The sequence below is a fragment of the Telmatherina bonti genome (assembly GCF_933228915.1).
Source record: "Telmatherina bonti genome assembly, chromosome: 17".
Classification (NCBI taxonomy): domain Eukaryota; kingdom Metazoa; phylum Chordata; class Actinopteri; order Atheriniformes; family Telmatherinidae; genus Telmatherina; species Telmatherina bonti.
The window spans coordinates 24,028,568-24,044,450 of NC_136615.1; positions in this window are offsets into that span (position 1 = coordinate 24,028,568).

The following is a 15,883-nucleotide window of genomic DNA, read 5'->3' on the forward strand; positions in this document are numbered from 1 at the left end:
TCATGTGTTTAAATGTACTGACGGAAAAGTGGTGAGGTGTGTATTTTTATTTGTGTCTATGTCTGTGTGTCTGTGTGTGTTAGTTCATGTAGAAGTGGAATGAATGCTTTAAGGATGCTTTAAGGACATGTGTGAAAAAACACTATCAAAATAAAAGTTGTGAAAGGAAGAGGACAGTGGAAAGAGGCAGGATGAGTTAAGCTGCGGAAGTGGGCGAGGAGTGGTGAGGTGGGGGTTGTTTCGCTGTTTCAATGTTTTCTCAGAGACATGTTGGTACTTTGACAACAGCGAAACATTTTTATGGCTGGCAAGCAGGTTTACTTCTTCAAAAAGATGGCAAAGCTTTAAAATTATCTTTTTTTGTGCCTGAATTGAAAGCAGATATGAACTATCGTTTTGCTATTTTGCTTCTTAGTCAGATGCATGAATTCAAAACTGAGATTGATAATAAAATATAAGTTAAATGTCACCTGACTGGTGACCTGACCAAGGCGCACCCTGCCTCTCGCCTGCTATTTGCTGGGAAAGACTTCAGCTCCTCTCAGACCATGAATTGGACTAATAGGTGTAGAAAATGAATGAATGATTAAATGTCAGCAATGGATAATTTAGTTGTCAGAAGAGGTAAGAAAGGGAAGAATTAGCATTAAATCAATGTTCATCTGCAGAAGTTATCACCTAAAATTGTTTTTCATAGTGTTTTTTATTTAACGGAACTGATGTCTTTTGGCTTTTTTTTTTGTCATGCATGGTAATCTGTGTGTGCTTCCTCGTAAACGTCGGCAGCTGTCTACAACCCATATTCCAAGTTTGAACACTGCCTAAAATGTAAATAAAACAGAAACATAATTATTTGTACATCTCGTTAACCCATATTGTATTCTGAACTGAATAAAAACAACATATTAGATGTCAATACAGAGACATTTCACCATTAAATCGAAAAGCTCCATGTGCTTTTAAAACTAGATGGAGCCTTCACAGATGTGGAAGCTTCACACTCCATTAACACAAACGCAACCTCATACCATCAGACATGCAGGTTTTGAAACTGTTCACTGAAAACAAGTTTGATGACTCTGATTTTCCAAAATAGTTTCCAGAAAGAAAATCCCATTTCAATCTTTGCTTCCAAACACTTAATTAGCTTTGGCCAGGAGAAGACAGCAGCATTTCGGGATGATGTTTCTACATGACCTCTTCCACTTGCAGGTTCCAGCTTTAACCTCTGGATTGCATGACAAACTGTTAATAGACAGTGATGTGTTGAAGTCTTCCTAGGCCTGTGCAGTCATTTCCAATAGAGAAATATGCTTGTTAGTATTGAAGTGCTACCTAAAGGCCCACAGATCACACATGTACAGTTTTGACATATGACCTTTTCCCGTATGCACAGAGATTCCTCCTGATTCTCTGAGTCTTTTGATGGTGTAAGACACTGCGAGTGGTGAGATCTTCTAAAATCCTTAGAATTTGTTGAAGAACGTTGTCCTGAAATTGATCCACAATTTTAGACATACTTTGTTGCAGAGGGGTGAACTTCTGTCCATCTTAGCGTCTGAGAAGTTCTGCCTCCAAATGGCTCCTTTCCTTACCCCATCATATTAAAGATGGAGCCAGAGACCTGATTAACTGACAAAGCCCCCTCCTATTGTTTTGACTTGTGCCAGTTTATTTTTCTGTCTTTTGTTGCCTCTGTTCCAACTTTTTTTTTTAATGTGCTGCTATCAAATTCAAATTGACCTAAAATTATTTCCTAAAAATTGTAAGATGTCTCAGTTTCACCATCTGATATGTTGTTTATGCAAATAATTGCATTCTGTTTTTTATCTACATTTACACAGTGTCTTCGTTGGAATTAGGATTGTGTATTTGTAAGTGCCAATTGATGTAATTTGGGAATATAAAATTTCCTTATTTGATGATGAGTTCATCAAACATCCCAAGTATGTATCCAAGTTAACAATGGCTTCCGGGTTTAAAGATAAGTTTGCAATGAGAACTCAGATAATAAAAAGCTCATGAACATTAGTAATGACTATAAAGCACTTACTCATTATAATATGTCTGGTGTGATCACATTACACAATAATATCTAGTATTAATAGATATTTCAATTTGTGCAGCTCGTTGTCTTGTCTGCTTTTATATACTTTTCTGTTGAGTGCAACGGATGTCGCTATTATTCCCTCGGCCTTCAAGACACAGTTAAAGCAGAAACTCTTCCGGCTCATTTTTGAGTTAGTGTTGTGTTTATCCAGAGCTGTTTGTGGAGACTGTGTGGGTTAATGAGTAATTTGTCAAACAGGTCACTGAGTACTTATCCTAATTGTAATGCAACTCAGTGAACAAACACACGTGCAAGATCAACGCACTGAATCCCTTCTTGTCTGGCCCTCACATTTTAACCCAGTGAGCCTGACGATGCATACGCTCTCAGCAAACACACACATACACACACACACACACACACACACACACACACACACACACACACACACACACACATCCCTTCCTGCCTGCCATTGCCATTCTCCTTATTTTTCCATTGTGTTACTTCCTTGGCACAAACATTTTTGTCTCTGCCATAAACTAGCTTCCGATTTTGTGATTTCATACATTTTTCAGGTTTAATCTCTGTTTGATTTAGGAAATCAGTGAAGTAAAAATGAACAACGATGAAGTATTAAAGGATAAAGTTGTGGCAACTTAAAGTCTGGAGAAATAAAAGCAAACTTGAGCATTATCTCCAAATCCAAAAGCAAATACGTGACACAGAGGTTTTGTATGACTTCATTATTATAGTTCAAGTTTAACATTTTTTTTAACTCAGACAGAGCCAGGTTTTGTCCTTCTGTTTCCACTTCAAGTTATATTTTTAAAAAACAGGGACAAAGGTAGAACAAAACCATTGAATTTTTGAAGTTACACTTGCCATGTGATAGTGAGATTGCATGGATCAAATTGTCACCACCCTTTTCCTCTTTCGCTGACATTTACTGGAAAAAAAAGGACATCACTTCCCTTCCATTCAAATGTTATTGCATGTTTGGAATAGTCAAAGCAGCATGGTCAAATCATATTCAAAGTTATACATATTTTATCAAAACAAGTGTAACCCAGGAGCAGGCGTGCTAGCAAGCATTACTGTCATGACAACAATCTTCAAACAGCATTTTAAACTGTACAATGAATGTAAATATAATTTTGGTTACTGAAAAAAGAGACAAGTTCATGATCATAGCCAGAAGGGAACAACTGTTCTTTCTTAGCGCCTTCCTGTCATAAATACTGTCTTGCAGCATGGGCACATGTTGGCATACTTTCTGGATAATATCACAGGCAGGTGCTGAGAAGTTTACCGATGCTGCTAAAGCTTTAGGATTTTTTTGTATTTCTATTCTGAGTTGGATAATTTACTCTATCATAGTTGATACTTTGTATCATTTACAGCTGATCGCATAGTCCTACTCTTTAGAAGCAAGTAGGAAGCAGAAATAGGAGTACCTGCATAAAATCTTAGCAACAATATCTACTTTAGACACAGAGAAAAGTGCCTCTAAAACAGTCAAATAAAATGTTGTGCAAAGAGTTAGAATCATGTCTGGCCATTAGATAATAGTGGATCACGATGGATGGAAAATGGCATGATAGATAATAGAAAAGGCCCACAGTTAAGATGCTAGTGATGCTGGTTGGACAACTGGAGAGTCTAGCGTGCATGTGGAAAGAAATGGGATGTCCAAAGCAGAATGAAAATAAAGACTGAAAGGATGTAGGAGACTGTCTGGATGAGAATGGACACAACACCACTGGAGCAGAGTAGGGGCGTCATAATTAACATGGTAGATTTGACAGAGTGGGAAAGATAGAGGTTGCAGGGAAAAGGGAAAAGCCCGACCGACAAGAAAGAGAGAGAACGATGGATCAGATCTCCCTTACTGAACTTTCACCAAAATTTAATTTCAGTGCGCTGCATTTTTGTTGCATTTTCACTTATTTACTTTGCCGTCAGGCAGCCCTGAAGCAATTTTATTGATTTAGACTTTTGAAAAGAAAAAAAAAACATTTGTAGCTGAACTACTGCTTACTTTATCAGATGGTTTTGTTACGATATACTGTTATTGTGGTGTTTTAGTCATTCAGACTCAAACTGATAAACAATTTATGATATGAAGCTGTGTAAAGCAACACCTCCATTTTTTCTGTCAGATACAACTAATTATGTATCAATCATCTAAGTTAATTGTGTCAATTTTCAATCTGAACCTTTTTTTTAAGGTATATATGTAAAATAAATTTTATTGTTGTATTATTATTGTTGTATTCATGGATGTTTGCATGAAAGACTTGCATGACCAGCAGCTAAACTACAAACTGCTAACACACTGGCCTGCTGGGTTTAATTCAACTGGAAAAAAATAATTGACTTTTACTCCAATTTGTCAGTGTTCTGTCAGAATCATACAGCTTTTCATGAGCTGTGTTAGAGACTAAGGTGTCAAAGGTAAAAGGAGAAAATATCAGCTGAACAGTTAGTTTGTCAACCTAGAGTTAGCATTCAACTTTTAAGCTTGTTAGTATAGTTATTAATAAGACAGTTTAATCAAATAATTACCTACATGCTTTGATTTTAAACTTTGAACATGAAGTAAAACCAAAACTAATTCAATTTTTAAGTTTACTTTCTGTTTTTCTGGTTTTCATGAGTTCCTTCTGACTTTTATCCCAATGTAGTGCTCAGTTGTTGTGCTAGCTTTTTTACAAAACACACAAAAATAAGCCTTATTTTTATGTAGGATATATAATTATGGATAAAATATTTATATTTGTGAATCAATGCACACATTAATAAACTGTTAGTGTCAAAAAGATGATTTGATATTGCGTGATTTGGCACTCAATAATAAAAAGGGAAAGAAAAACAACATTATAAGCAATTTACTTATTTGTTGTATTTTTTAACCCCTTAACTCATTTAATCTTTATTTTTCTTGGAACAATCTCCAATTTGCTAATTACCCCCCAGCATATTTGCTAAGGAACAAATGAATGAATGAAGATGATGAAGAGGATTAACTGCAGGTCAAACGCTGACAGGACAAAGCACGATTTATCTGTGTGAGAGAGATTGTGTGTCATGTGACAGTGAAAGCAGACAGATATTAGGATTAAAGACAGGAAATAGACTGCCATTGAACCCATGTCCACATCTACACACACATACACACTCACACACACACTCACATTCAGAGGCTCTATGTGCCATTTTCACAACATTGACTCAGAAAGTGAACACACACACAACCTGGCACCCCATTCTCCGTTATGTGGCAGAGGTGTATCGGACCTAACACACGCACGCTGATGTCATCAGTCTGTCTTGTTTTTGTCTGAAAGGCTATGACAGAGTCAGAAAGTGTTGTTGCTAAGGCAATGAGCAGGGCAAATAGTTCAAGGGGGAGGACAGGTACAAAAGTACAAATGTGTGCTTGCATGTATATTCAAACTTAAACAGAGAAAGTCCCAAAAGTCAGCATGAAAGAATGAAGACCATGATGGAGAGTCCAAGTTGAGAAATGAGAGGAAGTGTAGTGTCTTTGTTAGTGTGACATGGTCACATTTAAGAGATTGAATTTCCTCTGTGTGAGTGTGTGTTTGTGTACAAGGGTAATGAGTCAATTGCCCAATTGCTTGACAGCCAATATGACTATAGAGTTACACAACACACAGTTGAAACACCCTCCCCCTCTGCTCCCTTTGTGCCCACTGGAAGCACAAGCCCAAACTTGGAGACACAATCTTCCAGAATGAAACACAACTGAATCCTATCTGAACATTTGACGAGCTCCAAACACTTTCTTCCTGCTCTCAGATTATGTTTGGCTGTAAGATATACAGCAGAGGAGTAATGATTAAGTTGATTTGTCACAGAAGCCACTCGGACATCTCTGAAGGTACAAAAACCAGAATAGCAGTGTTGTTTTATTTCAGATAACTTTAGCATTCAAAAATAAAATGGAAAAATGTCATGGCTGCACATATATGATAACTAGCCTTTATATTAAAGCTTATTAGGAAAATTATATCTTTTTTATTATTATATTTGTTTGTAGCTGAATACATTTTGTGATCATATGTCATCAGGATTGTTTTTATATCAAGTCTTGGCTAGATCACCTTGGGATGATACAAGTCAGGTTGGGGAATTGGACTTGCTGTTTGAAGATTACCAATTTAATTCCATGAAATGATAAAAATACAGACAGAACGGAGGCGAGAGCTGACTCTGATGCAAGCGTTTTATTTTTGATTCAGTGAATCAATGTTTTCGCACATGCTGCCGAGAAAAAACCCACGGTAGTGTATCGGGCATCTTTCACCTACACCTGAATCATCGCGTAGAAAAGCAGTTTATAGCGAGGTCATTGATAGTCAGAGGCCCCACACAGTGCATTTCTGGGAACAGGGAAAAATTGACTTGGGAAGGCTGCAAAACTGCAGCTCAAGATCAAAACCTATTATTATCCCACATCCACTCATAAACACAAAGATGCATCAGTCCTATCGCCAAAAGATTATTTCCCTCTTGAATCTTGATACTCTGTCCAATTGGACTTTTCATGAATGCCTCCAGAAGCATAGCCACAGATATTTTACAGATTGTAACAATCTGCCTCTGTTTTCAGGTGTCTTCCCACAGAAACCCTTTCTCCAGAAAGTCTTTCTCCAGACTTTAAGTTGCCACAACTTTATCCTTTAATATTTCATCTTTGTTCATTTTTACTTCATTTTATTTGATTTCCTAAATCAAACAGAGATTAAACCTGAAAAATGTATGAAATCACAAAATCGGAAGCTAGTTTATGGCAGAGACAAAAACGTTTGTGCCAAGGAAGTAAGTAACACAATGGAAAAATAAGGAGAATGGTAATGGCAGGCAGGAAGGGATGTGTGTGTGTGTGTGTGTGTGTATGTGTGTGTTTGCTGAGAGCGTATGCATCGCCAGATGCCATTGTGCCACTCTGGAAAATGAAGATGTTAGACTTGTCCATCTTTAGCAGCTACAGGGTGATATCTAACCTCCCATTTCTCAGTAAGATTGGAGAACAAGCTGTCCTTTCTACAATTTCACAATTTCTTAACAAAAGCACAGCTAAATTAATAGAGTACCTCAAAACAGAATCTTGAATCTAGAGAGTTAGGATAGCGAGTCTGAGCTTTCAGCTAAAACAACTCACGCTGTAAAGTTGAAATAATTTTGTTTGCCAATCTGAATAATAGTGTCAGGTTAGTGCAGCGTAATATTTTATTTTGATTTACATAACACACTTTTTTTTAAGTTCAGTTTACGCAAAGTAGCTTTACATTTCCTCAACTGCTCATTCTTTAGTTTAGTAAAATGATATATTATCTACTTAAAAAAAAATACTGATGCTATTTCAGCACATTTATGGATTCAATTTATAGGTAAAAAACAATTAGAATATTACCAGCTGAGGTTTACTTTAACTGTCTGTTTGTGGTCCTAACCTGCTGATTCTGTCAAAATGTCTACTGTAATTGCAGCAGCTGATAACTTACATATAGGGGTGCACTTTTCATCTTGACTTTTATGAAAGAGTACTCTTGCATGCTCTCTGTGGTCACAGGTTACAGCTACATCATGTTGTCCCCTTTCATTTTAAAACTAACTGCATAGCTGTAAAAATGTCCAGCCTGAAAATTTTGTGGCATTTTATTTCACATGTGAGGGGTTGAGCCACATTAACTAGACCTCTCAGCTAATCTTATTGCGTTGTGGCTTATGTGACATGATATTTTGCTCTTTTAAAGCATGTTGCTTTATCTGTTTTGACTTTGTCATGGAAGCTAATTGTCTATTTTTGCTGGAAACCATTCTGCTTGTGCCTTTTGCCTCATACAAGATATTTATGTTACATTCCTGTCTATACCTAAATTTTTTCCTCCTTCAAAATGTTTTTCATGCCTTGAGCTCATTACATTTTTGTGCATCTTTGAATCATACTTCTCTGGCACTGAAACTTGAGGTTGCCAAGGAAAAACTTGATGATATTTTAGGCCACATGCCTCATCTGATGTCAAGTTGCTGGAAATACTGTATTTCCCATCGGCATTGCACTTGAGGGTCATGTTGTTTATCATATTCAGGAAGACGCTATTCTGAGTGTTTTATTTAGTTATATCTTTAACTCTTGAAACTATCAAACCCCCAGAGAAAGACTCAAGAAAAGTTTGTGCAGGCTTACAGTCTGACTCCTACTCACTCCATTAATGGCAGCCAAATAAAGACTCCTTCCTTTGCTCTATAAAAATATGAGATTTCTTTCTTTGCTTACACTTTAGACAAAGTCCTTTCTCTATACTGCTTTAACATTTTTGACATATTATTAAAAGATGACGCTCTAACAAATATAAGCGGCCGACTGGTTCTGAGGAAAAAAGGGAATGGGTTTGTTTTGTGTCCACTTATAACCTTCACAGTAATCAGTTCCTAGCCCATGATGCATAGCTTATTATTGCCCGACTTCATAAACAACCAGCTTCACATTCAACCACATCCGTTTAGATTAGAGGCTTTTAAGCAAAAGATTATAAACTGCAGGGTTAATGTGTTTTGTAGTCTGTTTCCACTGCATGCAATTATCTACTTTGTCATTATTATTGTGACTGGAAACTCAATTTGCTTCAGCATATTTGCTCCAATAATAAAATAGAGCTGAGTGTGTCCACCTTAAAACCTTTGCTTGTTATTAGGCTGAGTCTACATAAACGTGTTTCTACGGAAGCTCAGTTAGACTCTGCTGAGTTGTCTAATGATTTTACAATAAATATGTGTTGATCAGGAAGGTTGTTAGCCAAGCTTATAGTTTTAAACCAATATCTTCATAATTGTGCAGAATTGAGATCCAGAAACATGTTAAATTTGTGTAAAATCATATGACCTCAAGAAGCACGTGAATACTATGTCTCATTGTCTCTTGAAATCATGGTCAGTAGTGAAAGCCAGACTGTTAGAGAAGTGTCCTGACCTTTTAATTCAAGCGGCGTGAGCACAGCTAAAGCTGGAAAAGAAACAGGTCTGCTATTGTTGTCGCCATATCTGAGTGTGTTTGCCAGGCAGCTTTCTCAACAGCTGACGATAAACATGCTTTTCACGGTACGCTGTAACACCAACCAAACAGCACAGATTGAGGCCAAGTATGCAGCGTGTCTGAGTTGCGCTCTAAGGACCTCTACCATGGAGCCGGGCTTGAGGTTAGAGAAGTGGCTTCAGGTTGAATCTGGAGTTTTCCGGGTTCACTTTGTCACCATGGCAACTTACTTCATGCTACAAAGCTATCTTGCTGTGGAACGGGTTAAGTTGAAGGTAACAGATCCAAAAAAGAGAGAGAAAAGCAAAGAAGTGGTGCTTTTTCAGTCTACATCCAGCACACTACCAGCAGTTAAAAGAGAGAGAAAAATAGCCTTTGCGAGTAGATTCAGTTGTACCACATTGTGTAGTTGCAAAGAGCCACTGCTAAAACTGTTTTGTTCCTTTTCATATAGAGTATCTTTGTAAGACAAATCCTGTGTAGGGAAGCACTTGGAAACAGACTAATTTCAGCACTGTCCGTGTGCAGAAGACTGAGAGAGCAACAGTGCAGCTTTGTAATGTGTTTTTATTTGTTCCATCTCTCTCTCCTCCCACTTCCTCTCCTCTTCCTCCTTCCAAATGGACGTCACAAGAGACAGAATCATTACCCCAGCAGCTAAAAACAGGTCAAGTGTTGTTCCGTGATGTTGATATTGATGACTGCAGTCCCAAGGAAAGGAAAAGGATTTGAGATGAATGAAGTGATATGAGAAACAAAGGGATTTAGGGTGGCGGACAGTGTTTAAAAGACATAGCGAGTGTGCCAAATAGGTATGGAGGAGTGAGTTTGGAGAGGGATGCTTTTTTATCCAACTGTACTCTGCACCTCTTATCTGGCTCCCTGATTCCACTCCATCCCGCCTACCCTCGCTCTCAAATCACAACTTTAACATTACAGAACAACACTTATTAAAATTACAGTGAGAGTCACAAGAGGACGACAGCAGTCCTGAAATAGTTTTCATGTGTAGTTATGTGCTGGGTTATTTCAGTATCAGATACTGTACCATATGCAGAGGGCCTTAAGTGGCTGCATTTGATTAATCTAATGTTAATGAACTCAGCACGTTTAATTTTAGTCTATTTTCCAAAAGAACACTAAAAAAAAGAAATTATGACACAAGATTAGAATATCTGGGTTATTTTATTTCTGCCAAGATCTAACATTTTTAGGGTTAAATTACTGCCTTTTATTAGTAAAAAGAAAAATGATATTGGCAAATTAAGTTAAACTAGATTTCATTTTGTTTGTATTTTACTACAATATACACTTGATCAAATGTTTGTGGTAATCAGGGTCCTACTGTGAATTGTGTATCTAGCTGTAAATGAAGTGATAAACAGGTGTAATCAGTATAAATCCACTGTAGATACTTTGTAAATGCACAGATCACCCATAGCATTGCTACCACTGACTCATAAATCAAGTAGCACTACTCCATCATTACATTATACCATTAGCATGATCATTAACCTGTAGATATATGCAGTTTTTTTTTTCCCAGTTCAAAACATCATGTGACAGCTGTGTTTTGCTTTATACCACATCACATGCCATGACCTGGATGTCAACATACTTGCTGTTTAGGCATGCGCCATGGCTGACTCAGCAATGAAACACCAGACATTTTGGGAGACTGTGAGAAAAAGAAAGAGAGAGTTAGAAAGCAAGAGCAACGTTAGACTGACTTTTAGTGGCTGTCGAGAGCTCAGAGAAGAGACGAGATGCAAGACGTATCAGCCTTTGTTAGTGGGCATCAACGTGCAAAACAGCTTCAAACTTCAGTCACGGCTAATGTACTGAGTACAAGAGGAACTAACCTCCAAATATTATGAAATAATGGATTACTTTGAATAATTTCTATGTTTCTATTTAAGCGAGTTCGACTTTCTGAGAAAAGGACAACACAAACAGAAGTTTAGGTACCTCAAGGGAATTGGCTAGCCTTATGTTTCACAGAATTCTCTGTCTTGATTGAACTTGTTGCTGCTTATGTTTAGTCATAGGGATGTATTTTCAGCTTACTGTGTGTATTTTACTTTCTGTGTGAACATTTGCAAGGCATTTTAGGCTGCAATCTCACACTAAGGCACGGCTTACATGATTTTTCTGTATGCTCTGCTCTGTCTCACCAACCCGGCCTTGTAATAAAATGTAAAAAAAAGTTGTTATTCCTGTAAAATGGGCACAAATCAATGCATTAAAAACACAACCATGACACCATTCTGCAACAAAATATCCCCTTTTGTATTTCTTGGTAAATGTCCCTTTGCCAAAAAATATAAATAACATATTGCAGTAAAATATTTGGAAAATTGTGCTTGGTGGCATAAAATTCAGAATTTGTGTCCATCTGCACTCAAAACACTTTATTGTCATCAGTGTTGTTTCATTATTATATGTTTTAACTTCATCCTAAACTAATGACTATTCAAAGTTTAGATATCCATGAATTTCATGAACAAATTACAGGAAGATCATTAACATTTCGGGCAGCTGAAGAGTCAGGAAGTGAGCAGTTACAGTTATGTTATCAACTATCTGATCACATCTTCAGCATGCATGTTCACAAAGAAAAATAGAACCACTTGTTGCAATTAATGATAGTATAGTCGTATTTTTCAGAGTGCTCAAGGGCTTCCCAATAAATCCGAACAGCAACACAGGGTTCAGCAACAGAGGGAAGATAAATGAGACAATTAAACAGAGCTTGATGGCACCTCAGTGACTAATGGCCTCTCCTTCCTGCCTGTCAGAGCACAGACAAACACAACTGTAGGCAGCAAAGTCTTTGTGTCTTCTGGGATTTGTTGTAGGAATTTTCTCACTCGAAAACTGAAACCATCAGAACTATAATACTGAGAGGATCTCATGAAGTCCTATAAATATGTGGCTTTTTAAATTGTTTATGCTAAATAATAAATATGTTTGTATTATTTTTTGTGTAAATGTAATAAATCAAGCTCCATAGATTAGAGTCTTTTATTTCAAGGCAATAATAATAATAATTATTATTATTATTATTAATTATTAATTATAATAATGTATTTCCAACCTTTGAATATGCTGATATATTTCATTGAATTAACTCATAAAAGGAAGTAATTTGAAGATTATTTTTGCATACCTATGCGTAAAAGAACAAATAAAGTACATAAAACCTCAGAGTACTAAAGTGAATGTGAAATATCAAAAATCGGAAAATCACAAAATAAAAGTACATCTGTCCATTTTGACAAAAGTTTCTTTCAGCCTGGTGTTAACCACAAATGTCCCCCCAACTGAGAATTCTGTTGTTTTAACTTTTATTAGCTGTTTCTGTTTCCCATCTGACTGAATAAAGTTATGTCAAAATGCAGTCATGGCTATAAGTCCTGGTTCTGTAAATCATTTAAGTTATACTTTAGGACTCAACTAACCTACCAATAACACAAAATTGTAACTTGAGAGTCTGTTATAATCTTCATCCGCTTTAATAATGACCATAAAGAAAGTCGTATTATGACATGTACGTGTGTTTCTCAGACTTTTGTTGGTACATTCAAATATTCACACCTTCATTTTGTACATTACAAAGCCTTTTTGAAATGGAAACTTCAGGCCTTCCTGGGAAAAATCTTACAGGTTTGACTCACCTTTCTTAAAAGTTTCTTGCTCTCTGCTTCATAGAGGCTAGGGTCCTAAAGGTTGCTCCTGCCCCTGAATTTGCCTGTCTCTCTACCCTGACCACTATCCTGACCCCTATCTGGCTTCATCCACACACACCACTGAAATTGTGACGAAATAGTTTAGCCTTTGTTTCTTATGATCAGAGATTTTTTTTTATGATCCTATGTCAAACTAGGTGTGTTTAGGCAAATTCCCAGTAGATTCACATGTCCAGAGTTTAGCCGAGACCAGCTTCTGTCTTTCCTGACTAGTGGGATGATTCACTTATGATTCTGTTTCTGCAAGTTTTCCTTGCTCCACAAAAAAATCTGCGTCTCATTTGAGTGATCACCCTGTTTGCTGGTTACCTGCCTGACCATACTTTTAAACACTAGATTTCCCAGATTGACCAGTCCGATGGAAATTCTGCTAAGTGAATTATGGGCTGATTGACAGAAACAGAACAAAATGAAGGAAAGCCTGAAATACAGAACATGAACAGATTAGAAACTCTTTTTTTTATATATGATAAAAATAAAAATAAAATCTTCTAGCATTCAGCCATTGCTAAGTTACCAGGATGTGTGAATCAGCTGTGTTTGTCTGTGTCCCAACATGTGTGTGTTGCAGTTGTAGGGGGTAGGGTATCCTTCCTTCCTGTTGTATACACCATTACGGGACAACAGTCCACTGCGAGTGGACAGATAAAACAGTCATGTGGTAATTAGCTTTGCTCATTAAAACTGACCTGAGGCTTTGTTCTGCCATCTGGATACAGTGTCCTGCTCTCTTGATTGTGAGAGACTGATGTGCTTCCCCCTTTTCCTCACAATTCTAGATGAAAAATGGCACCAAATGCAATTTTTAGTTTATGTCTTTTTCTTTTTGTAGTTTTCTGTCTGTTGGTCAAAAGTTACCCCAAAATGTAAATATGATTTTGCTTTGTGCATCTTCCTCTTATTGCCTGAAACATACTAGTAATGCTGTGTGTTGTTTTGCAGGCTCCTTCCTACATAATGAATATTCCAGCTTTAGCCTGCTTTAAAATGAGCTGTATTTTGTACCAACACATGCATTCAACTTCTACTCGGCACATTCTTGAAATTCATGAAACTTTACTTTCAGAAGGTCATTGTTCGGGGGTACACAGGCATCTGATTCATAAATTCTGGTTTAATATGTAAAGAGGTGGACAACAAGGAAGACTGGAATGCAATACAAATGCAGATCTGTCCATTAGATGGCTGGATGTTGTTAGTTGAATCGTTTCACATCACATTCTAAAGTTTAGTTTCAATGGAATATAACGCAGCTGGAAGTTTAAAAGGAGGGTAAATCTGGAGCTTGAGCTTAGTTTACTAATAAGAATAAAAAATAGTTATATTAAGACTATATATTTAAATGATGTTTAAATCTTAATTCTGAGTTTTTTGTCAGCCCAAAAAAACCAAAAAAGACAACACAAAACAAAACAAAACACAAAAAGCAAAACTTGACATGACATGTATAAGCCAAAACAAATAAATCAGAGCCATGTGTCTTTATGCATATGAAGATTCACTGTGAGTCACTTTTGCCTGTCACAATCTGTTGCGGAGAGAAGCATCAGCTAACGGACAAGAGCAGTGAGTCATACCAGCCTGCTCACAAGAACCTCATTTTCTGCTAGATCCTGTGTGATGTATGTCTGCAAGTGCGTGCACAAAAGAAATGGAGAAACAGTGACAACTGACAGGCACATGTAAGACATGCATGACTGCAGCATGTGTGTATGATGCTGTAATGCTTGTGTGAGAAGCAAATCCTCACTGCAGTGTGTGGAGCACGTACGAATAAACAAATAAAAATTTTGAAGTGGGTGCGTCGTTTACACATTAAAGGCTCTCAGAGTTACCTCACTGGTGAACACTTATTTCTCTAATTAAATGAGTTTTATGTGTTAATGTGTTATACGGAAAGGGATATCTTGCTTTAAAATCTGGTGAGCTGTAACAAGTTAATTTCGGCATGGTGCATGAGGGTGGAGGAGAAGTCTGAGGAAAAAGTGCAGGAACATTGTAGATTTTGAGTTGGAGAACAAAAAGCAACGATTAGAGATATATGAATATATAAATAAATAAACCACAGTTCTATAATACATTTCTAAAGTTGATATCTTTTGAGCCACATTTTATGTTAGTGGCACTTATTATGCTGTAGTAATAGCTAGTTGTTCTTATCTCGGTAGACTGGACCTTCTATACTTATATTTTGCAGTGAACATAGATATAAACTGCATGTGGATAATTTGACATTAATAAAATTAGACTGTGATGAAAGGAAGATGAAAAATAAAAATAAAGGCATACATAAATAAAAAAAAAACTGTTTTGGAAGAGGCTGGTATAAGAGAAAAAGATAGTAAGAGCCTGGCAGCTGGATCTAAAGCATTTACAGGCAAATTTGCAAAGCAAAAATCTCTGAATTGCCTACAAAATGTTTTTACAGGCATCCAGTGTAAAGAGAACTCTGCTGAATATATACACTGAAGTCATCTTCGCTTGCACTGGACCACTGCCGGTTGATATGCTGAAAACCGAGTGGAATCTGGTCGGATGAGATGCAAATCTGACCTGAGACTCCAGACTGACAGGTAAGAATAATATTAAAATCATGGTTTTGCTTAACTTGTACTGAGGCCCAGTGATGATGTGTTATGTCATTCACAAAGTGACAAAGTTGGCTAACTTCTCAAAACTGTTTCAAACCAGCATGATACAAAAAATGACTAACATTGAAATTAACAGTCTGGTTTTTGTTTAAAATACAACACTTATTTGCATATTCCAATCAACTAAAGATTTAATTAGGTCAGACACTTACACACACACACACACACACACACACACACACACACACAAAAGACTGCATATGACAGCTTTGACTGGAACTGCACATAAATATAAAGAAAAATCAACAATACATCCATGACATTTAACACAAAGAGTTTACGTCAACATCACATGAATAAACAGAACATTCCAAGCAATGCTTTTCATAGGATAAAATAACAAAATATGATAAAAAAAAAAAAAAAG